Here is a 17,759-nt window from a genome sequence, read left to right on the forward strand (position 1 = left end):
CCCGCCCTTGTTGTGCCACTTTCCCATGCGCCTCCTGCCACCCTGGGGGTTGCAGAGGCTGCAGAGTTGTCCAGCTTGAGAAACTGTATCAAGGTTGCTCCCTGACGGCCTGGCAACTCGCCGAAGAGCTGCCTTCAGTTCAAAACAGTTTTAGGGAGATTGTCATAAACTCAATGAGTTTAAATGATTTTACGCTGACTCTTCAAAAGTGTCAAGGTCATGAAAGACAAAGAAAGGCCGAGGAACTGCCCCAGACTGGAGGAGGCGGGAGACATGGCAGCTGTGAATGCACCGTGGGTCCTGAACCAGAAAAAGGAGCTCAGTGGGACAATTGGTAACTTTTAGATGCAATCTGTCGGTGAGCTAATAGTATTGCTTCGATGTTAATTTCTTGGTTTTGATCACTGTACTATAACTATGCAGAGTGTTAACATTTGGGGAAGCTGGGTAAAGGGTATGTGGGAATTCTTTGTGCTATTTTTGCAACTTTTCTCATCAAGTTTGAAATTATTTCAAAATTGAAAGCTAATAAAAATTACAAAAATGTTCTTAACATTATTATGGAATATTTCAAACATATATATAGAGAATAAGCCTGGCCACTTTTACAGGTGACTCAAGGGTACTGTTGGCACCAGACAGAGGAATGAAGTTCCTGTAGGAGTTAAGCCTTGAGCTCTGTTGTCTCGCTCTCTGTGTCCAGAGATGGCTCCTGGTAGCTGAATTAGACCATTATATTTTGGGCAAGAGCTATTTAAATTTTTGACAGCCTCTACTTCAGAATAAATCAGCAGACAATCCACCTCTATGGCCATAGTATTTGCTTAGTGAGATAGCACCTTATTCCAATGCTCTACTTAGCAATTCTCTTGGGAGACATTTTTTTTTTCCAGACCTTGTCTTTTATCACAGGGATCTAATCATTACTGTCTAAAACAAAAACGTATAGATGAAGATGGCCCCAATTGCTTAATGCTGCTTTTGATATTTTTCTTTAACTTCTTTAACTTTCAAAAATGAACTTTTAATTTTAGAACAGTTTTAGAGTTTCAGAAAAATTGCAAAGATGATACAGAGTTACCATATTCTCTGCAGCCAGTTCCCCCTATATTATCAGCTTACCTTAGTAGGGTACATTTGTTGCAATTAATGAACCAATATTGATACATCAAGATTAAAGTCCATACTTTATTTAGATTTTCTCAGTCTATCTAATGTCTCTTTTCTATTCCAGAATCCCCTCCAAAATTCCAAGATATCACATTAAATTTAGATGTCATGTCTATTTATGCTACTCTAGGGTGTGACAATTTCTCAGACTTCTTTGTTTTTGATGTCCTTGATATTTTTGAGGAGTATGGGTAGAGTATTTTTGTAGGATGTCTCTTGATTTGGGATTTGTCTGATATTTTTCTCATGATTAAACTGGGGTTATGTGTTTTTAGGAGGAAGACAACAGTGGTAATGTGCCATTTTCATCACATCATATCAAGAATACATAGTATCTCTGGGCATGGTGGCGGTCCATAAAAATTAGCTGGGTGTGGTGGCAGGCTGCTCAGGAGGCTGAGGCAGGAGGATTGCTTGAACCCAGGAGGTGGGGGCTGCAGTAGGCCAAGATTGTGCCACTGCACTCCAGCCTGGGTGACACAGCGAGACTCCATCTCAAAAAAGAAATGCATGATATTGGCCTTCACCACCTGGCCACCTGGTACTATTTGTCAGGTTTCCCCACTGTAAAGTAATTCCCACCTGCCTTCTACACTGAGCTCTTTGGAAGGAAGTCACTGTGTGCAGCCAAGAAGGAGCAGGGAGTTATGCCTCACTGCTTTGAGGACAGAGTATCTACGTAAATTATTTGGAATTCTTCTCTATGGAGGGATTTATCTCTTGCCTCCCAATTATTTATTTATTCAATCCATTTATTTGTGTTAGTACAGACTCATGGATATTTATTTTATACATTGGGTTTTAATCCAATATGACTTTATTTTATTGCTAAAATTGTTTCAGCTTTGGCCATTGGGAGCTCTTTCAGGTGGCTCCTATGTTCCTATTTAATTGCTATATAATAATTGTACATATTAATGTGGTACATGTGTCATTTTGATCTGAGCATATAATGTGTACTCAAATCAGTGTAATTGGGATATCCATCACCTCAAATTTATCATTTCTTTGTGTTGGGAACATTCCAAATCTTCCTTTCTTGCTATTTTGAAATACACAGTAAGTTCTTGTTAGCTATATTCATTCTACTGTGCTATCAGACACGAGAACTTCTTTCTGTTATCTAACTGTATTTTTGTACCCATTAACCAACTTCTCTTCCTGCCTCCCCTCACCCTTTCCTGGCCTCTGGTAACCACCAATCTACTATCTTCTTGAGGTCCACTTTTTAGCTCTTCCATGAGAGTGAGAACATGTGATATTTGTGTTTCTGTGCCTGACTTATTTCATTTAACATGATGTCTTCCTGTTTCATTCGTGTTGCTGCAAATGACAAAATTTCATTCCTTTTCATGGCTGAATAGTACTTTATTGTGTCTATATGCCATATTTTTAAATCCATTCATCTGTTGATGGATGCTTAGGTTGATTCTACATTTTTGCTATTGTGAATAGTGCTGCAGTAAATATGGGAGTGCAGAGATCTCTGGTATACTGGTTTCCTTTCTTTTGGATAGATACCCAGTAGCAGGATTCCTGGATCATACGGTGGCTCTATTCTTAGCTTTCTGAGGAACCTCCACACTGTTTTCCATAGTGGCTATACTAATTTATATTTTTACCTATGTGTACAAGCTTGCCCTTTCTCCATGGCCTCAAGCATGTTATTTTCTGTCTTTTTGATCATAGCCATTTTAACTGAAGTGAGATGATATCTCATTGTGGTTTTGATCTGCATTTCCATGCTAATTAGTGATGTTGTGTTCCTTTGATATATCCCCATCATCGAGACTTTTCTTTTGAGCACTTGCTTATTTCCTGGCATAATAAGATGTTCCAGGCTCATCTTGTATATTTTCTGCTCCGGTGCTAGAATCAGCCATTTCTCCAATGAGCTTTTGGGAGATATTTGCTTTCTTGATTACAGTTAGGATTTTCTCATAAGGGAAGTTTGTTGATGGCCTGCAAACAAATAGTAAAATACTGTGTGATATCATGAAAATTAATTGCATTTTTCCTTCTAGATTTTGCATATAGAAGACGGTAATTTTAAAAACAGTGAAAGAAGAAATGTATCTGAGAATTCAATCAGTCAATAGACTTTAGAGTGACTATGATTTTTGTGTGCTCAAAGGCATCTTTTCAGTTTGGCTTTGTAATATTTCTTTTTTTTTTTTTGGTAGGAAAATATAAATAAAAGAAGAAGGAGCAGGGGAAGTGGAAAGTCACCTGCAGGACCAGCCATACCCCCTGTTGCTGCCCTCATGGCCTAAGGTGTCTATAATAGCGTCAGTTTTCTTTTTTTTCCTTTTTGTTTTTGTTTTTTTGAGATGGTGTCTTTCTCTGTTGCCCAGGCTGGAGTGCAGTGGCATGATCCCGGCTCACTGCAACCTCCGCCTCCTGGGTTCAAGTGAGTCTCCTGCTGTGGGCTCCTGAGTAGCTGGGATTACAGGCATACACCACGATGCCCAGGGAATTTTTGTATTTTTAGTAGAGACAGGGTTTCACCATGTTGGCCAGGCTGGTCTCAAACTCCTGACCTCAGGTAATCCACCCGCCTCAGCCTCCAAAGTGCTGGGATTACAGGTGTGAGCCACCACGCCCGGCCAGCATCAGTTTTCTTTGTGCATCTTTTCCACAATCCTCTCACTGCAGATGTTTTCAGTCTTTCCCTCTGCTTGGTATACTTTTCTCTACTCATAGCTTCTTAGTAACCGCTGCCTGCTATGATCCTTCATCCTCCCATTTCTGCCTCATATCTTGGTTCTATGCATTTTTCCAGTTTCAGCCCTGTTGTTGACAGCTGGATTCCTACTGTGTTTCTTGGTTAAAATTCTCAAAAGAAGGAAGCTGACTGGCTCAACACAAAGTTTCTTGCTAGACAATATCATGTGTCAAAAGTCAGCATATCGACGGGTTGCCTGGGCTTAGTGTCAACGCAGTTCCATCACCTGCTGCCTGAGAGTGAGGTGGGATCAGTTGCCAGGCTCATTTGGTCCTGCCCCTTCAGCAGAGGCTTTAGCATCAGTTGTCTTTAGAAGAGGCTGTGGGTACCAAGGCTGGCCTTCTGCTTCATGGCTTGGTGGGGAGGAAGAGAGCAAGAGCAGTTAGAGACCCCTGAATAGGATCAGGAGTGCCCAGTACTAATAAAGCCAAAATTTGTACAACACTCTAACATTTGCTAAGCACTATAAAGTCATGATCTCATTTTGTGCATACCTGGGAAACACTTATTCTACTATACTGTGATTGCCTCTTTCCTTGGGTCTCTCTTACAAGCAGACCACAGGGACCCTGAAGGCAGGAACTATGTCCTGTTATTGTGATATCCTTAGCACCAACTCTACAGATAATATTCTAGAAATATTTATTAAATGTAAGAATTAAACAATAACATGTCTTCAAGGTGGACAGCTGTTATTACTGTTTTACAACTGAGGAAACTGAGGTTCAGTTAAGTAATGCAAAGTAATTTGAATAAAAGACTGGGTTCCTTGTAGCCCAGTCCTTCTACAAAGTTGTGTTCAGAGAGAAGCGTTTGACTCTCTCTTTTTTCCTGTCATCTTGTACTTCCCTCCATTCTTCTTTCCCATGCCAGTCACTGCTGGGGCTTCTGGGCCCTCTGGGTACTCTGAGCCCCTCTAGAATGACGAAGAGTTCTCGCTTACTCCTGTCAAAGGGCAGAGGGCAGCAGTCCCTTGGTAATATTTTAGCCATCTTCACTGATTTTTTTGTGAGAAACCTCCAGAGAATGAAAATCTTCCACCTTATTAAATTGGCTGATATCTGGTAGATTTATAATGGAAATAGAATCTTCTTATCCTAGGCTGGAATAAGGGTTAGAGGCAGATCTGAGGTGGATCGGGGATGCTGTTTCAGTTCTAAATATGATGAGTTGGAGGCAAAAGGGAGGAACAGTGGAAGACATACTTCCAGGAGTAGGGATCCAGGTTTGGATGCCAGACTGGAACCTGAGAGATGGATTGTATAGGGCATGGATGTGGAGGTTTCAGAGAAGTAGCAACTAAAATTGGTGCCACAGATGGGGTAACTGGTAAGTAATTTAAAAGATTATTATTCAATGTCAAAACCATCATAGATAATTATGGATTAAAATGGAAAATTAGCATGTGTAATTAACTCACACACAAAGACCTCAGAGAACTTTATTTTTTGTGGGAGGGCATTTTGTACTCCAGACTCTTAGGAAAACATAATCACATGTTTCTCTGTTAGGCATGCATGGGTGTGTGTGTGTGTGTGTGTTTGTGTGTGTGTGTGTATAGACATATACTTGCTTCCCTTTGCTGTCATTTTCTTGTTTTGTGCCCACTAAACTGTGTCCTTACTCTTTCTCCATAGTGCCCATCAGGTTACCTTGTTCATGGAGGGCATCCATGTGTGGAAAGATGTTCATTGCAGCTTTACTAATAGTAGTGAAAAATGGAAAACAATATAAAATATCTTTAAAAAGGGCATGGTATGGTAAAATAGGATGTATCCACTCTGTGTTAGTCCATTTTCAGATTGCTACAAGGAAATACCCGAGACTGGGTAATTTATAAAGAAAAGAGATTTAATTGATTCACAGTTCTGCATGCCTGGGGAGGCCTCAGGAAACTTACAATTATGGTGGAAGTCACCCCTTCACAGGGCAGCAGGGGAGACAATGAGAGCCAGCAGGGGAAATGCCAGACACTTATAAAACCATCAGATCTCGTGAGAACTCACTATCATGAGAACAGCATGGGGAAACCGCCCCATGATTCAATTACTTCCCACTGGGTCCTTCCCACAACACATGGGGATTATGGGGATTACAATCCAAGATGAGATTTGGGTGGGGACACAGCCAAACCATAGTACACTCGATGGAATGTCATGCTGCCATTCTATGATGGTTGTAAAAAATATGTTGCAAACTCAAAAATGCATATGTATTTTCTCAAAAAACGTACCTGTCACCCACTGTTTCTTAAGAAGCTGCTGGACGGTATGTTTCCAGCAGAAAGAACAGACAATAGAAAAGGCCCTCAGGGCTCCAGACATTGGAGTTATGAGTTACAACTTTAAAATAACGAAAGCTCCCTATGTTCAAAGAATAGCAAATGATAAAGAGTACACCAAGGAAGAAAGAGCTGGGGGCACTGGAATCTGGAGATTCAAAGCAGGAGAGAGGTGAAGGAAACCCATAGGCTGATGATGAAGGGAGCTCCCAGGCTGGTGGCCAACAGCGGAGCTGGAAGGCAGCCTCTGTGAGTTGAGGGCCATCATCGCAAGATCCCTGCTGTCTTAGTGCTGTCTGTGAGACCCGAGGAAAATGCCTGGGGGAGGCTGGTCTTGATTCTTCTCTTGACTCAGTGCTATTAAAGCTGCTGCTCTCCCCTTGATGCTTGGGTTAGCTCTGAACTCCTCCTGAGGGCTGACAGAGGAGCGCTGTGAATTTAGAAGAAAATGCAGAGCAGCCTCCTCCCTCCGAAGCTCTTTCTGACAGGTGTCTAGTAGGTGGTTCAAATTATAGTTCTGTCCGATGCCCCAGATGTGTTAATTTATGGTTTCCATGACTCAGCCATAACCTTGCCTGCAGACATCACCAGAAAGGGCTCTCATAGATTCTCAGGGAAGCGGAAGCCAGCCTGTGATGCCCATTTTGCCACCTTCTCTTCTGTTGGAAACTCTTGTAGAATAGCGTTGATATTTTCCTTCTCTTACACAGACTTGTGCTTCCTAGGCAATTTTTACAACACTATTTAAAGAAAAGCAAGGGAGTGACTAACACAGAAGGCAGGAAGGGGTTATCTGTTGGGGATAAGGACACTGTGGCAGAGGCAATGTGTGACAGACAGTGTTGTTCAGACATAAAGGAGGCCACATTTCCAACCCCCTTTAGAGTTAAGTCGAGGCCGTATGGCAGCTCTTACCGAAGAAGGCAGAGATGTGTCACTCCTTGAGAAAGGCAGTTAAAAGCAGATGTAAGTTCTCTGTGTCCTCTCTTATTTATTCTACTTAACTAACAGCAAAAATTCCAAGGTGATGAAATGATGAGTCTTAAATTACTGTTAAGACTCTTAACAGTCTTAAATTTGTTCCAGAGCTCGTGTTTCAGTGGGGCCAGAGCCAGGGTCTTAAATTACTGTTGAAGGTGGCAAGGACAGCTCCTGAGCCTGCATGGACTGTGATGTGAGAGGGACATCAATGTATACGTGCGTGTGTTTTACATCAACGACATTTTGAGATCTGTCTGTAGCTGCCACGATACACTAAGGCACAAGAGGGGCTACTAATGTGGTCATAATATTCTATTTCTTAAACTGGATAGTTGGTACATGGGTGTTAATTTTATTATTATTATTATTTTTTTTTTTTTTTGAGACAAAGTCTCGCTCTGTCACCCAGGCTGGAGTGCAGTGGCATGATCTTGGCTCACTGCAACCTCTGCCTTCTGGATTCAAGCGATTCTCCTGTCTCAGCCTCCTGAGTAGCTGAGATTACAGGCATGTGTCACCACGCCTGGCTTATTTTTGCATTTTTAGTAGAGATGGGGTTTCTCCAAGTTGGCCAGGCTGGTCTTGAACATCTGACTTCAGGTGATCTGCTCACCCTGGGCCTCCCAAAGTGCTGGGATTACAGGCATGAACCACTGTGCCCGGCCATTATTATTCTTTAAACCACATAATTTTTATATACTTTTTTGTATGTGCTGTACATTTCATAATAAATATTTAAAGTCAGTCTCTTATGTACATTGTGACCACCTGAAATTGCAAATTCTTTGATCTTTTTCACTTTGGTCCAGCTGACAGTATATGTGGGAACGTAAAGTGGAACAGTGTTTTGGAAAAGCTATTTCACAGCATATCTCAAAAACCTAAGTAGTCTCCTTTATCCAGCAGTTCCACTTTGAAGAGCTGAATCTAAGGAAATAATCCTAAATATCAGAAAAGGTTTTTACAGAAGGATGCTTATTGCACCATTATTAATAGTAGTTAAAAAATGGAAGGAAAAGGCCATGGTTTATTGAAATAGAGTGTATCTACTCGATGGAGTGCCATGCAATATTTCTAAATGATGTTTGTAGAAACAATGTTATAACCTCAAAAATGCACATGACAGATGAACAAGAACAGGATACAGGATTGTGTCTCTTGGGTGATTATAGCTACGTAAAAAAGTATGAAACAAAGAACTCTGTGCCTGACATCTGCAAAGCCTGTCCTATGCCTAACTGTTCTTTGAATCATTACTTTAAAATACAGTAATTTAGGCATAATCCAATGTATATACTTTATGTCTAGGAGGAAAAATTCAAACATGTTTGAAGTTGTATATGAGATTCTTTTCTTCTTCCAGATTAGGCTTTTAAATTCAAACACAGATTTAATAAATCTGACTTGGTTCAGCAATAGAGTTGGAACAATTGAACACATTTGTATGTGAGGATGGAGGAGGGAAGAATGAAAAGGAGGGATTGGGCAGGGAATGGGGACAAAGTTCATAAAAGCACAGTGGCTAGACCTGTAACTCATGGCAGTGGCCAGTTATTTGTCCAATGAGCAGGAAATGGCCTCTAAACTTTCTCCATTGTGTCTATGACCTTGCATTTCAGCATCTGACAAGAAAACACAAAAGGTTCGGTTGGTGCAATGTTCCTTTCTTCCCAGGACTTTCTGGTCTTCAAGGCTTTCTCATGAGACAGAAGACTGATGGATGCAGAAGTTTCTAAGAGGACAGGTAAGCCTGTCTTCCCTAGATCCTCCTCTTTCCCGCTGAAAGACCAAACCACCATGGTCAGTTCAAGCCTTCACTGTTCATTGTTTCCTCTCCAGTTACGCTGCCATGTTTTGAAGCAGGAAGACCTTACCACTTCTCAAAGGTCTTTAATTGCCTGACCACTGCTTCTCTTTGGAAGGCTGTCAGGGTGATGGAATCTCAGATCACAGCACAGATAAAATGGACAAAGAAAGAAAGATACAAGAAGGATGTAAAAATGTCTATAATGAACTCATGTATCTTGCGGAAACCTCTAATCTAATGAGAATGGATTTTGTTGAGAAGATTGTACACCAACAATTAATTATTCATGGCAGAGACATCATTAAGATTTCATTTTGTTTAAAGGCCTCTAAGTGACTTAGGAAATTGGGTTAAGCTAGAGAAGAATTTCAAGAAAGAGACAAGGGAAAGCTTTTCGTTATATTGACTTTTTCTAATATTTTCCAGATAGATATTTTGACTTGGCACATAAATTATACTCTGACTAAAAGTCTCCAATGATTTGTCTGAGTAAGAGTCTTTACATGGGTGGATCATATACTAGTGTGGTCAGATGGAAGCAGATTGACAGAGATTTGTGAAAGGATTAGGAGGTTTATTCCAGAATTCTATAATAATTCAATTTGGCTTTTTGGTTAGGAATGTAGTGAGGAGTCTCCTTGAAATGACAATGGGATTTGTGCAACCTGTGATATTTTGCACTCAAGGATCCTTTTCCCAGTGCTCTATGGGATGTGAGCACCTGTTAACTTACAGTACATGTAAGATAAGACACTTTCAATAAAAACTCTGGAGACCTGGAGTAGTATAGGCCCTATGCCTGCTTATCTTAAAGACAAACACCAGAAATTGGTGTCAGGTTGCGAGTTCAATATGAGATTGATTCAAAACATAAAGCTAGAGAACTAGTGTAAATTTTCAGGCAGATATTGATTACAGGATCAATTTCTATGGGCAATTAATGCAGGGGTTTGGTTTATGTTTGAATTCCAAGCACCCAGTGGTATTCAAAAATAGCACCCAATTTTACGTAAAATGTAAAATTACATTTTGTGTTCGATTTGGGCACTCTGTCATGATTTACAATAAAGGTTTGGGCTTTTGTTTTCTTGTTCCTTCATTAAAAAGGTTAGGACTTGCCTTTCCTCCTTGATCACTATCCCAGTGTCCTGGGTGCTTGGGATTCAAAACTAAACTAAAATTTCTTAGTGGTTGAGAAATGTTAAGGTTGAAATAGTAGATCAGGGCATGTCTGCGTGGAGAACATCACAGCAACCGAGAACCGCAATAGAAGAGGCTTGGTAAAGGGAGAATCTCTTCCCTGTTTGTGAATTAAATAGTCCTGTAACACCTTTAGGGTAATAAAGAATTACAGTTGGTGCCCTGAGCCTGCATGGCTAGAGTTGGGGAGAAAATAGAGCTCCAGATGTGGAGCCAGGAAGACCTGGGTTGAGTTTTTAGCTGTGTCCTGGGCCAACAACCACAACAGCAGCAACACCCACCACATGCACCGATCTCCATCTGCCTCAAAGAACTACACATTGTAGTAGAAGGAAAGAGTCAATAATCAATAAATGCACCAAATAAGTAAATTATGTAAATTTATATAAAAGAGTCAATAAATAGTAAGTGCAAAAAATAAGTAAATAAGTACATCTATTATGGTAAAAAGTGATAATTGCTATAGAAAAAAATAGAGGTGTGCCTAATAATTTATTTATGAACATCTGCTTTAACATTTTTCAGAAAGCTGTCTCCTGGAGAAACAAGTAGTCTCTTAACTTTATACATTTCCAGGGACAAAATATTATAACCACTGCTTAACTGATAGTGATATCAAGCCAAAATGTATGCAGCTTTTATACAATGGCAGCTCTAATTTCCAGCAGCACAGAAATTCTCCCAGTGGTTCCCTTATTTTAATATCACAGCTAACCACCTATTTATGTGTTTCTTTATCTCAGCCTCTCTGTACCTCTGTGTTATGTGGAGAGACGAGATGGCATGTTGTTTTCGTAGCTTGATACATACCACAGCCAGAATTCCAGAACACAGTTTACATACTTTACAGTTAAATGTTTAGGCCTCAAGAACAGGAAGCAAATACTTTACTTTCAACACTGCTTCCTTCATGAGAAGGAGAAATCTCACCCCTGAGGCTGGCTCCAGGGCCCTGGCCCCAGTAAAACACAAGCCCTGGAACAAAGCAGAGGCCTGGGTAGAAGGAATTGTTTGCTCGGTTAGCTTAGCTTGAGGCCAAATAGAGGGAATTTGTTTTCAAGCCAGACAGGTGCACTTGAGGGTACAGAAAGGAGACTGGCATTTGGGATTGAGCCTCAGGATGGGTCCATCTTGACCTGTTTTTTTTTTCAACTGAGTAGTCAATCATGGCTTGTTGCTTCTTAAGTCCTAAGAATTTTAGAATTCAGGCAGCCATTAATGGTTTACAATAAAGACTTGGCACTTTGGGAGGCCGAGGCAGGTGGATCACCTGAGGTCAGGAGTTTGAGAATAGCCTGGCCAAGATGGGGAAACCCCATCTCTACTAAAAATACAAAAATTAGCTGGGCGTGGTGGCGGGCGCCTGTAATCTCAGCTACTTGGGAGGCAGAGGCAGGAGAATCGCTTGAACCCAGGAGGCAGAAGTCGCAGTGAGCTGAGATTGCGCCACTGCCCTCCAGCCTGAGCAACAAAGCGAGACTCTCTCAAAAGAAAAAAAAGAAGACTTGGGTTTGTGATTTCCTTGTTCCTTCATTGGAAATGTTAGGACGTGCCTTTCCTCCTTGGTCTCTATTTATTCCACCCAGCCCTTCCCACCTCCCTCACCCCTTCTCCAGCAGGGTCTCCTTCCTGCTGGTCACACAGCTGGCGACTGTAATTAGTCCTCAGGGCTGCGAGGAGAGTCTTAGCAATCCCTTAATGAAGTGCCCCGAATCTAATAGATAAGAATTGCACTGGAATATTCAGAATGCAAGAAATGTTCCAGTTTTTTTTTCTTTCATACTAAGTTTTATTGTATGCTACTGCCAGTGTTTATAAAACAATGACCCTTGTGAAATAGAAATTCATGAAAATTCAGAGAGGTAGATGTTAAGGACTGACAAAAGTAGAATTTCGTATATTATGGCACATGTGTTATAGGGATAAGCTTTTGTACAGGTTTCAAATTTAGCTCTCTTGAATATTCACTGGATCATAAGAAGCGGTTTGGGAAACCTTTGAAAGATTCATTTTACTGCAAAAAGGAACAGACTTTCTGGGGTCTGAAGGGATTTGTACTTGAAGATACTCCAGTCAGCAGAGGGTCACGTTGAGTATTCCGCAGACCGAATTGTTTTAAGTCTGCAGCTGCCTGGGAAACTTTTATGCATTTGAGCGTGGTTGAGCCCGGCCTCCAGCGGGAGCTGCTGAACCACTTTCTTCATAGTGGCGACGCCGGAGGAGCCAGGCATGGTGCACACGAGGGCCAGGCCGATTCATGGGTTGGTGAAATGTTCCAGTTTGTATTAAAGAATTACAAACAGTGAAAATTCCAATGTCAAACATGAAACTCCAAAAACCTTGAAGTCAGGGTTTACCTCTCACACCTCTTGACACTTGTCAAAACAGCATGCTGGCTCTGACCTCAGAATGCATCCAAACCTGCGCCCTTCTCAACAATTCCTCTGCCACCACTTGGGGATCAGTCCCTGTTCTCTCTTCCCTCAGGTTACTTCAATAACATCCTACCTGATTTTTCCCACTTCCACTAAACCATTAGTGCTCAGTCTTGAGATGGAGCAGGGCTCCCTCTGAGGGTCTGTCGAGGCCCTCAAGCATAGAAATAAAGAAAAATCCTAATTCCTAATTCTAGGCACCTACCTCACCTTGAGAAGTAAATGAGCAACCTGATAAGTAAGAAGGTAAACAGTGGGGCCAGGTGCGGTGGCTCACACCTGTAATCCCAGCACTTTGGGAGGCAGAGGCAGGCGGATCACGAGGTCAGGAGATTGAGACCATCCTGGCTAACACCGTGAAACCCCGTCTCTACTAAAAATACAAAAAATTAGCCGGGCGTGGTGGCGGGCGCCTGTAGTCCCAGCTACTTGGGAGGCTGAGGCAGGAGAATAGCGTGAACCCGGGAGGCGGAGCTTGCAGTGAGCCGAGATTGCACCACTGCACTCCAGCCTGGGCGACAGAGTGAGACTCCATCTCGAAAAAAAAAAAAAAAAAAGAAGGTAAACAGTAGCTTTTTTTTTTTTTTTTTTTTTTTTTTTTTAAAGACAGAGTTTCACTCTTGTTGCCCAGGCTGGAGTGCAATGGCACGATCTCAGCTCACCACAACCTCTGCCTCCCGGGTTCAAGAGATTCTCCTGCCTCAGCCTCCCAAGTAGCTGGGATTACAGGGATGCACCACCACGCCTGGCTAATTTTGTATTTTTAGTAGAGATGGGGTTTCTCCATGTTGGTCAGGCTGGTCTCGAACTCCCGACCTCAGGTGACCTGCCCATCCCGGCCTCCCAAAGTGTTGGGATTACAGGCATGAGCCACTGTACCTGGCCAATAGTAATTTTAAACAACAGCCAAGGAAGCTAGAGCTACAAACTCTTTGGTTCCCTATAGAAACTAAAGGTAACATCTTTACATATGTCTTTGAGTTGTTTTTTATAAACCTGGACCCCCAGCAAATGGAAAATTCCATCTGCCGGCCTGCAGACTTCAGATAAGGGGGAACAAGGACTGAACTCTGCCTGCCAGTTATTCTAAATTTCTTCCTGAGGAAGAAATTCCTCCCAGAGGAAGTCACGCCCACAGGCCAGAGCTCAACATTCCTTTTGACTGACCCCAAGTTTTTAAACAAAGCTTAATCAATCACAATCTAGAAATCTTTGAATTCACCTATGACCTTTAGTCCTCCCAACCCCGTTTCAAGATGTCCTGCCTTTTTTAGGCCAAGCCAATATATAGCTTCATTGTGTTGATTGATGACTTTGCCTGTAACCTCTGCCTTCCTGCCTATATTAGGCAGTTCTTGCATTGCTATAAAGTAATACCTGTGACTGGTAATTTATAAAGAAGAGGTTTAATTGGTTCACAGTTCTGCAGGCTGTGCAGGAAGCATGATGCTGGCATCTGCTTGGCTTCTCAGGTGGCCTCAGGAAGCTTACAGTCATGGTGGAATGCAAAAGGGGGGCAGGTACCTCACATGGCAAAAGCAGGAGAGAGAGAGAGAGAGATTGAGAGAGAGGGATTGGTGGGGGGTAGGTGCCGCACACCATTAAAGAACCAGATCTCATGTGAACTCAGGGTGAGAGCTCACTCAGCACCAAGGGGATGGCCCAAGCCATTCATGAGAAATCCACCCCTACAATCCAGTCACCTCCCACCAGGCCCCACCTCCAATACCTGGGATTATAATTCAACATGAGTTTTGGGCAGGGAGAAATATACAAACTATATCACTGCCTTAGAAAAACCCTTATCTATCAGCCAGTGGGGAGTTCTGGTCTTTTTTTTTTTTTTTTTTTTTTTTTTTTTATTATTATTATACTTTAGGTTTTATGGTACATGTGCGCAATGTGCAGGTAAGTTACATATGTATACATGTGCCATGCTGGTGCGCTGCACCCACCAACTCGTCATCTAGCATTAGGTATATCTTCCAATGCTATCCCTCCCCCCTCCCCCCACCCCACAACAGTCCCCAGAGTGTGATGTTCCCCTTCCTGTGTCCATGTGTTCTCATTGTTCAATTCCCACCTATGAGTGAGAATATGCGGTGTTTGGTTTTTTGTTCTTGCGATAGTTTACTGAGAATGATGATTTCCAATTTCATCCATGTCCCTACAACGGACGTGAACTCATCATTTTTTATGGCTGCATAGTATTCCATGGTGTATATGTGCCACATTTTCTTAATCCAGTCTATCATTGTTGGACATTTGGGTTGGTTCCAAGTCTTTGCTATTGTGAATAATGCCGCAATAAACATACGTGTGCATGTGTTTTTATAGCAGCATGATTTATAGTCCTTTGGGTATATACCCAGTAATGGGATGGCTGGGTCGAATGGAATTTCTAGTTCTAGATCCCTGAGGAATCGCCACACTGACTTCCACAAGGGCTGAACTAGTTTACAGTCCCACCAACAGTGTAAAAGTGTTCCTGTTTCTCCACATCCTCTCCAGCACCTGTTGTTTCCTGACTTTTTAATGATTGCCATTCTAACTGGTGTGAGATGGTATCTCATTGTGGTTTTGATTTGCATTTCTCTGATGGCCAGTGATGGTGAGCATTTTTTCATGTGTTTTTTGGCTGCATAAATGTCTTCTTTTGAGAAGTGTCTGTTCATGTCCTTCGCCCACTTTTTGATGGGGTTGTTTGTTTTTTTCTTGTAAATTTGTTGGAGTTCATTGTAGATTCTGGATATTAGCCCCTTGTCAGATGAGTAGGTTGCGAAAATTTTCTCCCATTTTGTAGGTTGCCTGTTCACTCTGATGGTAGTTTCTTTTGCTGTGCAGAAGCTCTTGAGTTTAATTAGATCCCATTTGTCAATTTTGGCTTTTGTTGCCATTGCTTTTGGTGTTTTAGACATGAAGTCCTTGCCCATGCCTATGTCCTGAATGGTAATGCCTAGGTTTTCTTCTAGGGTTTTTATGGTTTTAGGTCTAACATTTAAGTCTTTAATCCATCTTGAATTGATTTTTGTATAAGGTGTAAGGAAGGGATCCAGTTTCAGCTTTCTACATATGGCTAGCCAGTTTTCCCAGCACCATTTATTAAATAGGGAATCCTTTCCCCATTTCTTGTTTTTGTCAGGTTTGTCAAAGATCAGATACTTGTAGATATGTGGCATTATTTCTGACGGCTCTGTTCTGTTCCATTGATCTATATCTCTGTTTTGGTACCAGTACCATGCTGTTTTGGTTACTGTAGCCTTGTAGTATAGTTTGAAGTCAGGTAGTGTGATGCCTCCAGCTTTGTTCTTTTGGCTGAGGATTGACTTGGCAATGCGGGCTTTTTTTTGCTTCCATATGAACTTTAAAGTAGTTTTTTCCAATTCTGTGAAGAAAGTCATTGGTAGCTTGATGGGGATGGCATTGAATCTGTAAATTACCTTGGGAAGGATGGCCATTTTCACGATGTTGATTCTTCCTACCCATGAGCATGGAATGTTCTTCCATTTGTTTGTATCCTCTTTTATTTCCTTGAGCAGTGGTTTGTAGTTCTCCTTGAAGAGGTCTTTCACATCCCTTGTAAGTTGGATTCCTAGGTATTTTATTCTCTTTGAAGCAATTGTGAATGGGAGTTCACTCATGATTTGGCTCTCTGTTTGTCTGTTATTGATGTATAAGAATGCTTGTGATTTTTGCACATTGATTTTGTATCCTGAGACTTTGCTGAAGTTGCTTATCAGCTTAAGGAGATTTTGGGCTGAGACAATGGGGTTTTCTAGATATACTATCATGTCATCTGCAAACAGGGACAATTTGACTTCCTCTTTTCCTAATTGAATACCCTTGATTTCCTTCTCCTGCCTAATTGCCCTGGCCAGAACTTCCAACACTATGTTGAATAGAAGTGGTGAGAGAGGGCATCCCTGTCTTGTGCCAGTTTTCAAAGGGAATGCTTCCAGTTTTTGCCCATTCAGTATGATATTGGCTGTGGGTTTGTCATAAATAGCTCTTATTATTTTGAGATACGTCCCATCAATTCCTAATTTATTGAGAGTTTTTAGCATGAAGGGTTGTTGAATTTTGTCAAAGGCCTTTTCTGCATCTATTGAGATAATCATGTGGTTTTTGTCTTTCATTCTGTTTATATGCTGGATTACATTTATTGATTTGCATATATTGAACCAGCCTTGCATCCCAGGGATGAAGCCCACTTGATCATGGTGGATAAGCTTTTTGATGTGTTGCTGGATTCTGTTTGCCAGTATTTTATTGAGGATTTTTGCATCAATGTTCATCAAGGATATTGGTCTAAAATTCTCTTTTTTTGTTGTGTCTCTGCCAGGCTTTGGTATCAGGATGATGCTGGCCTCATAAAATGAGTTAGGGAGGATTCCCTCTTTTTCTATTGATTGGAATAGTTTCAGAAGGAATGGTACCAGCTCCTCCTTGTACCTCTGGTAGAATTCGGCTGTGAATCCATCTGGACCTGGACTTTTTTTGGTTGGTAAGCTATTGATTATTGCCACAATTTCAGCTCCTGTTATTGGTCTATTCAGAGATTCAACTTCTTCCTGGTTTAGTCTTGGGAGGGTGTATGTGTTGAGGAATTTATCCATTTCTTCTAGATTTTCTAGTTTATTTGCATAGAGGTGTTTGTAATATTCTCTGATGGTAGTTTGTATTTCTGTGGGATCGGTGGTGATTTCCCCTTTATCATTTTTTATTGCATCTATTTGATTCTTCTCTCTTTTTTTCTTTATTAATCTTGCTAGCGGTCTATCAATTTTGTTGATCCTTTCAAAAAACCAGCTCCTGGATTCATTTATTTTTTGAAGGGTTTTTTGTGTCTCTATTTCCTTCAGTTCTGCTCTGATTTTAGTTATTTCTTGCCTTCTGCTAGCTTTTGAATGTGTTTGCTCTTGCTTTTCTAGTTCTTTTAATTGTGATGTTAGGGTGTCAATTTTGGATCTTTCCTGCTTTCTCTTGTGGGCATTTAGTGCTATAAATTTCCCTCTACACACTGCTTTGAATGCATCCCAGAGATTCTGGTATGTTGTGTCTTGGTTCTCGTTGGTTTCAAAGAACATCTTTATTTCTGCCTTCATTTCGTTATGTACCCAGTAGTCGTTCAGGAGCAGGTTGTTCAGTTTCCACGTAGTT

The 17,759-nt window shown here is 41.3% G+C and overlaps 1 pseudogene; it reads right to left on the reverse strand.

Moving 5' to 3' along the window:
• Positions 1–12,048: 12,048 nt before the first annotated feature.
• On the reverse strand, positions 12,049–12,395 carry LOC112134420 (guanine nucleotide-binding protein G(I)/G(S)/G(O) subunit gamma-5-like; annotated as a pseudogene).
• Between the last annotated feature and the right edge of the window lie 5,364 nt (positions 12,396–17,759).

The sequence above is a fragment of the Pongo abelii genome, chromosome 6 (genome assembly GCF_028885655.2).
Source record: "Pongo abelii isolate AG06213 chromosome 6, NHGRI_mPonAbe1-v2.0_pri, whole genome shotgun sequence".
In the NCBI taxonomy this organism is placed as follows: Eukaryota; Metazoa; Chordata; class Mammalia; order Primates; family Hominidae; genus Pongo; species Pongo abelii.